Source organism: Portunus trituberculatus, chromosome 49 (genome assembly GCF_017591435.1).
Source record: "Portunus trituberculatus isolate SZX2019 chromosome 49, ASM1759143v1, whole genome shotgun sequence".
Lineage (NCBI taxonomy): Eukaryota > Metazoa > Arthropoda > Malacostraca > Decapoda > Portunidae > Portunus > Portunus trituberculatus.
The window spans coordinates 16,605,709-16,613,208 of NC_059303.1; the positions used below are offsets into that span (position 1 = coordinate 16,605,709).

At 39.0% G+C, this 7,500-nt stretch overlaps 1 protein-coding gene and 1 non-coding gene across 3 annotated transcripts in view; both read right to left on the reverse strand.

Moving 5' to 3' along the window:
• The window catches only part of LOC123499392 (protein dimmed-like), a 212,374-nt gene that overhangs the window by 96,749 nt on the left and 108,125 nt on the right, over positions 1-7,500 (reverse strand). The window lies entirely within an intron of this gene.
• Positions 3,745-3,881, reverse strand: LOC123499429. The gene has a single exon (XR_006672988.1). It is a non-coding gene; the product is annotated as a U4 spliceosomal RNA (small nuclear RNA).

The window sequence follows — 7,500 nt, forward strand, 5'->3', positions numbered from 1 at the left end:
CATAAAGTATTCAGTAACACAACATTCATATCAACTTTATCTACCTCGGACACGCTTCACTTAATGTATTTTGGAAACGCGTAGAAATTATAGTCATCTGCTTGTTTTCCATAACTCTTGGGACTTCACTAGCCACGTTTAATTATCACTGTTCGCTCGTCCTGTATTTGTGAGATTCTTCAAGTTTTTTATTACTTTCTTTTTTTCTCTGCTTTTTATGTGTGGTTCTTCCCTCTCAATTTATTTCAAGCATTTTAAAATATTTTCTTATTTATATGTCACCATTTAATATAGCCAAGTGCGTGTATTTCTGTATATAATCTCTCTCTCTCCCTCTCTCGCTCTCTCTCTCTCTCTCTCATAACGAGTCGTCTTTGTGGTAAATCTTTTTCTTAATTGCACATCTGACTTAACTCTTTTTTATTCTTACTTTAGTTTGTCTCCCCATCGACGCCTTCGTTAGGACTTTTATTTTTTTTTCATATTTTTCTTATTCGTAAAATGTTGTACCATATCTTTCTTGCGTCCTCCTATTTAGTCATATCTTTACGGTTTGGCACTCCTAAATCTCTTTCTCTCTCTCTCTGTCTGTCTGTCTGTCTGTCTGTCTCTCTGTCTCTCTCTCTCTCGTTTATCTTTTTCTCACTTTTCTTTTTATCTGTCATTATTTCATTATTTATTTTCTTTCATTCACTTATCTTTCTTTGCAATACTCTTATTTTCTCCTTCCTTTTCGGTATCTCTCTAGTAACTCTCCTTTCTTTCCAATTTCCTCTCATCCCCTTCCTTCTTCTCCTCTCTACGTGTTTCTCTCCCTACTCTTCTCCTCTCCTCTCTCTCTCTCTCTCTCTCTCTCTCTCTCTCTCTCTCTCTCTCTCTCTCCGCAGCCGCCCACGCCCGCCTAAAGGTGAGAGGACGGTAGGATGGGCAGAATGTGGCCAGGGAGAGGGAGGGAGGATGGGAGAGTGAGGGAGTCCTGTCCAGAACGCCACTCCCTTCCTCTCTCTCTCTCTCTCTCTCTCTCTCTCTCTCTCTCTCTCTCTCTCTCTCTCTCTCTCTCTCATTCTTAAAGACCTCTCTTGCTCTTTTATTCCTTCTTGCCCTCCCTTCTCTCATTCATGTTCCCTCTCCTTACTCTCTTATCTCTCTCCCGCTGTCATTTTGCGTCCCCCCTTATCACCGAGCTCTCACATTCGCTCTTATCTTTCTCACTCGCTCACTCACGTACACTATCTCTCTCTCTCTCTCTCTCTCTCTCTCTCTCTCTCTCTCTCTCTCTCTCTCTTTCACACTCTTTCATTCGTATCTTTAAAGTCTCCCTTCTCCGTTCTTATCTATTCGTTCCCTCTGCCATTCATTGATACTGTTTCTCTCTGTCTCTCTTTCTGTCTCTCTCTCTCTCTCTCTCTCTCTCTCTCTCTCTCTCTCTCTCTCTCTCTCTCTCTCTCTCTCTCTCTCTCTCTCTCTCTCTCTCTCTCCACGTGCTTCAACTAGATCGCATTGTTTCTCACACTCTTCAAAACTTTATCTTTTCTCTTCTTCTTTCCACGTGCTTCAACTCTCTCTCTCTCTCTCTCTCTCTCTCTCTCTCTCTCTCTCTCTCTCTCTCTCTCTCTCTCTCTCTCTCTCTCTCTCTCTCTCTCTCTCTCTCTCTTTCTTTCGTTATTTTGTATTTATCAAAACTTCCTAACAGACACAAAAAGGCAACTAAGATAACGCTAACTAACCATTGTTGTCTGTCTAAATGAACACAATTACAAGTATACAAGAAGTTTGGCAGCAGAAAAAAATGAGCAAGTTGATATTTTTAGAAGAGACCCTACCTCTTGTCCAGAGAGGAGAAATCCACGAGAAGATATAGAGTTACCCATCGACTTAACACAAAATAAAACCGACAAAAAGAAAAAAAGGAGAAGGAAAAAAAAGTGAATGTAAGAAAAAGCCACAACACACGAACTCAGGAAAAATACGAAAGGGAGAAAGATGAAATAGCAGGATAAGGACTTCAGGAAAAATAAAAGACAAAAAAAAAAAAAAAAAGAAGCAGGAAGGAAAATGTACCAAGAATAAGATAGAGATATGAAAAAAAGAAAATAAAAAGAGGAAAAAGTAAGAAAAGCAAGTAAGACGAAGTACTATGAAATATAAAACAACACAGTAAGATGGAGGAAAAGTAAAATTAAAGAGGACATGAAAAAAAGGACAAAAATTATGAAAAAAAAGAAAAATGAATTACCAGAAAACAGAAAACAACTTAGCAAGATGAAGAGAGAGAGAGAGAGAGAGAGAGAGAGAGAGAGAGAGAGAGAGAGAGAGAGAGAGAGAGAGAGAGAGAGAGAGAGAGAGAGAGAGAGAGAGAGAGAGAGAGAGAGAGAGAAGAGAAGAGAAGAGAAGAGAAGAGAAGAGAAGAGAAGAGAAGAGAAGAGAAGAGAAGAGAAGAGAAGAGAAGAGATGACAAGGACAAACGAATAGAGGGGGAAAACTTACTAGTGATGAAGATAACAGATGAATGATGAGAAAGGATGATGAGATGATATAGGCAAGAAATTCGATACCTCCACTACCCATAGGAACCCCCCCCCCTCTACTGTCCCTCTACTCTCTTTGTTTCCTCCTCCTCCTCTTCCTCCTCCTCCTCCTCCTCCTCCTCTTCCTCCTCCTCCTCCTCCTCCTCCTCCTCCTCCTCCTCCTCCTCCCTCTCTCTGCCTCATTCACTTTCAACATTGAGGAAGAAGGAGAAGGATGGCAGGAATATATGAAGGTAGAAGATGAGAAAAATAGTATTACTGAGAGAGAGAGAGAGAGAGAGAGAGAGAGAGAGAGAGAGAGAGAGAGAGAGAGAGAGAGAGAGAGAGAGAGAGAGAGAGAGAGAGAGAGAGAGAGAGAGAGAGAGAGAGAGAGAGAGAGAGAGAGATCAAAGTCGGAAATCATTTGTTTAAGTATTTAGTATCGAACAATCAAAACACGCACGCACGCACGCACGCGCGCACACACACACACACACACACACACACACACACACACACACACACACACACACACACACACACACACACACACACACACACACACACACATCAATAAGGCACGTCGACACACCACCTACACACTCAATTACTTACACCCTCACTCTCACTCTCTCTCTCTCTCTCTCTCTCTCTCTCTCTCTCTCTCTCTCTCTCTCTCTCTCTCTCTCACACTCGTTTCTTTCATCTAGATAAACTCACTCTTCTCTGACAACCTTCCTAACTGTCTCCCTTTCCTCGCCCTTCTCTCACCTGTCCCTCTCACCTGTCCCTCTCTCTCCCTCTCACTCTCTCCCGCCACACAGATGCAAATGCTAATGAACGAAGCAGAACGACCGTCACATGTGCCGTGAAATTGGTCACCCCTCTTGTGACCCTTAACCTTCGAGAGAGAGAGAGAGAGAGAGAGAGAGAGAGAGAGAGAGAGAGAGAGAGAGAGAGAGAGAGAGAGAGAGAGAGAGAGAGAGAGAGAGAGAGAGAGAGAGAGAGAGAGAGAGAGAGAGAGAGAGAGAGAGAGAGAGAGAGAGAGAGAGAGAGAGAGAGAGAGCTGGAGGAGGGTGATAAGAAGGCCACATGAGTCGGGAAAGAGGGTGTGAAAAGAGCCAGACGGAACAATAATTGAGAATGAAGTGTTTAAAATTTAATAAACAGAATTCGAGTTTTAGAGAAGATTTTTTGTAAGAATTTAAGAAGAGAAAATATAATGAAAAACAAAATATAAGATGACTAAATGTATATAACACCAATTAGGGCTAAGAAAACTTACTATGGTCGACTATATTTGAAGTTTTCGAGTAACAATAATCGCACCTCGGTTAAGTCTCATTGGTTACGATACTGCCACTATGCAACGCAGTATATATAAGAACCATTGGAGAAACAATTGCGACGTTGGGAAAATAGAAAGAATAAATGAATTAGCGTTTGAATTAAGAGAAAAAGTGGTTGATGTGTCTGTATATGAATTGAAAATAGGGGTAAATACAGAAAAATATGATACTGCCACTGCGTAAAAGAGTATATAAAAGAACCATTGGAGAAACATTGTGACGTAGGAAAATAGAAAGAATATATGAATTGGCGTTTGAATTAAGAGAAAAAATGGTTGAGGTGTCTGTATATGAATAAAAGAAGAAGGGGTAAGTGCAGCAAAATATTAAGATAAAATTTCCTGGAATGGAATGAAAGTAAGAGTAAATAATAGGATTTAAAAAAGAAAACAATCAAGGTGAAGCAAAAAGAGCAAAGGGAAAAATACTGGATTGAAAAATAATTAATAAAAAGTCTCAAGGTGAACAAAAATATAGAATTAAAAGTTAATATTTTGGAACATTTGAAAAGATTAATCTATAAATAAAAATAATTAGAAGAAAGATGTAATGTACAAAATACAAATTGTTAAAATAAATTAAAAGAAAATTACATATTATGAATTCGAGTGAAGAAATAATACATGTCCACTACTCAGATGAAAATTTAACACGCTATGACAATTGAAGGGAAAGATTTAGTGCAGAAAAATAAAGCTTACAGAAAAAAGAAAAAACTCAATATAGATAGGAAAAATATAAATTCAAGGAAAATAAAAAAAACCCAGAAAATAAATTAACAAAGCAAAGAGAACATTATGGAAACAAAGACAAGACATGTTTGAAATTAATGAATGACAATGATGTGAAAGTAGAAAATAAAAAGGAAAACAGTTTAACCCCTTTAATACTTAGACATTTTTTCTTTACCATGAGGTTTGGGTATGACTAAACGATTTTATATAGACTAGAAAGAGTCTATGTAGGCAGAAGATCAATGGCAAGAGTCTTCACTATTTCAATCCCAACGGAAGAATCTAAAACGGTTTTAACCCCTCAGTACTAAGACACAGATTTTACCATGAGTTTTGAGTATGATCGAACGATTTCATTAAATTAGAAAGGGTTTATATATGACAGAAGATTAATGACCGAATTCTCCACTATTTCAATCCCCACACAAGAATCTGAAACTTTATAAAATCACCAAATAATAAGCTGAAAAAATATGAATAACGTGTCATGCTACTGAAGGGAATAATGAGCAGAGAATAAAAAGGAAAAGAATGATTTAAACACAAAAAAAAAATACAGAAAGGGTCTATATAAGGAAGAAGATTAATGAGCAGAGTTTTCATTATTTCATTCCCCACACAAGAATCTGAAACTTTATAAAACCACCAAATAATAAGCAGAAAAAAATGTGAAAAACGTGTCATGCTAGGTTAGGTTAGGATAGCAGAGAAAAAAACAGGAAAAGAAAAATTTTAACACAATGAAAATATAGTAAAAACAGCAGAGGAAATAACAAAGGCCGATCTCCAACATTACCTATGGAACGCAACACAAATGAACACATTATCTATATGAATTGCAGTCATTACCTTCACATTGTACTATAAATATTTGTATTGACTCAGGTGAAAAATGTCCAGGTTGGCTTGGAATTTGATTCATTATCCTATCACTCTCTCTCTCTCTCTCTCTCTCTCTCTCTCTCTCTCTCTCTAAATGAATGAATGAATAAATAAATAAATAAATCAATAAAAGATAAGTAATGAATGAATAAATAAATAAAGAAAGAAAGAAAAAGTAAATAAATAAACAAATAAATGAATAAATAAATAACGAATGAAAGAAAGAAAAGAAGAAAGAAAGAAAGAAAGAGAGAAAGAAAGAGTGCGAAATATGCAAACAGAAAACGCGGAATTAACTTAATGTGAAGAAAAATAAAACAGCAAAACAAAAAAGAAAAAGAAAATAACAAAAAAGAAAAAAGACAAAAAAAACAACATAAAACACAAAATGGCAAAACAGTGCAAAAACTTACTACATTTAAACACACACACACACACACACACACACACACACACACACACACACACACACACACACAGAGAGAGAGAGAGAGAGAGAGAGAGAGAGAGAGAGAGAGAGAGAGAGAGAGAGAGAGAGAGAGAGAGAGAGAGAGAGAGAGAGAGAGAGAGAGAGAGAGAGAGAGAGAGAGAGAGAGAGAGAGACAGAAAAAAGAGAGTGAGACAGAAAAGAGAGAGAGACAGAAAAAAGAGAGAGAGACTGAAAAGAGAGAGAGAGAGAGAGAGAGAGAGAGAGACAGAAAAGAGAGAGAAAATTAAAAAGAAAAAAAAATAGAACAGAGAATCAGATACGATTTCCAGCCATTAAAGTGTTCACCCGGCTATTCAAACACCGCTTTCCTAATCCTTGACCTCGACTTTAAAACGAAGAATGAGAAGGCAAGACAAGAGAAAAACGAGCATCTATTCTGGGTTCACGAGCTGCTCTTAAACTGTAGCCAAGGTCTCTGGTATGGTTTGGAATGAGTTATGACGTCAGGAAGAGTAGGAGAAGGAGGAAGAGGAGGAAGAGGAGAGCTAAGGTACAAAGGAGGTCTACGTCACCGAATCTCACTCGTGTTTACAACTTTCCATTCATTCCTTTTTGATTATCTAAATATACACGTGTGCTATTAATACCAATGGCTATTAAAGATATATGTGCATCCCACCCTGTTTCTTCCTGTCTCTCTCTCTCTCTCTCTCTCTCTCTCTCTCTCTCTCTCTCTCTCTCTCTCTCTCTCTCTCTCTCTCTCTCTCTCTCTCTCTCTAATCCCCTGGGAGTCCGTAAGTCATAGCTCGAAAATTACGGTCCAAAAACAAAGTGTAATTTAATTTTTTTTGTCAAAGAGGAAAGAAAAATTCAAGAGAAAAAATAGAGTAATTCAGTTTTTCAGCCCTAAAAATGTGTATAATCTCTCTCTCTCTCTCTCTCTCTCTCTCTCTCTCTCTCTCTCTCTCTCTCTCTCTCTCTCTCTCTCTCTCTTAGCGACGTTCGTGCTGGCTGGGCGCCTCTTAAAGCGAGTCTCGTACCTGACCAAACCTTTCCTTCCTCCCCACCCACGCAGCGCAGGTGTGTGGCTCTACTTTAAGAGTGTGTGTGTGTGTGTGTGTGTGTGTGTGTGTGTGTGTGTGTGTGTGTGTGTGTGTGTGTGTGTGTGTGTGTGTGTGTGTGTGTGTGTGTGTGTGTGTGTGTGTGTGTGTGTGTGTGTGTGTGGAAGTGTGTGTGATTAAGAGAGAGAGAGAGAGAGAGAGAGAGAGAGAGAGAGAGAGAGAGAGAGAGAGAGAGAGAGAGAGAGAGAGAGAGAGAGAGAGAGAGAGAGAGAGAGAGAGAGAGAGAGAGAGAGAGAGAGAGAGAGAGAGAGAGAGAGAGAGAGAGAGAGAGAGAGAGAGAGAGAGAGAGAGAGAGAGAGAGAGAGAGAGAGAGAGAGAGAGAGAGAGAGAGAGAGAGAGAGAGAGAGAGAGAGAGAGAGAGAGAGAGAGAGAGAGAGAGAGAGAGAGAGAGAGAGAGAGAGAGAGAGAGCATTTGCTGAGGTGTCGGAATGCCAGAGTTGGACAGACATGCAGGAGTTTGGAGAGAAATGCGCGCGT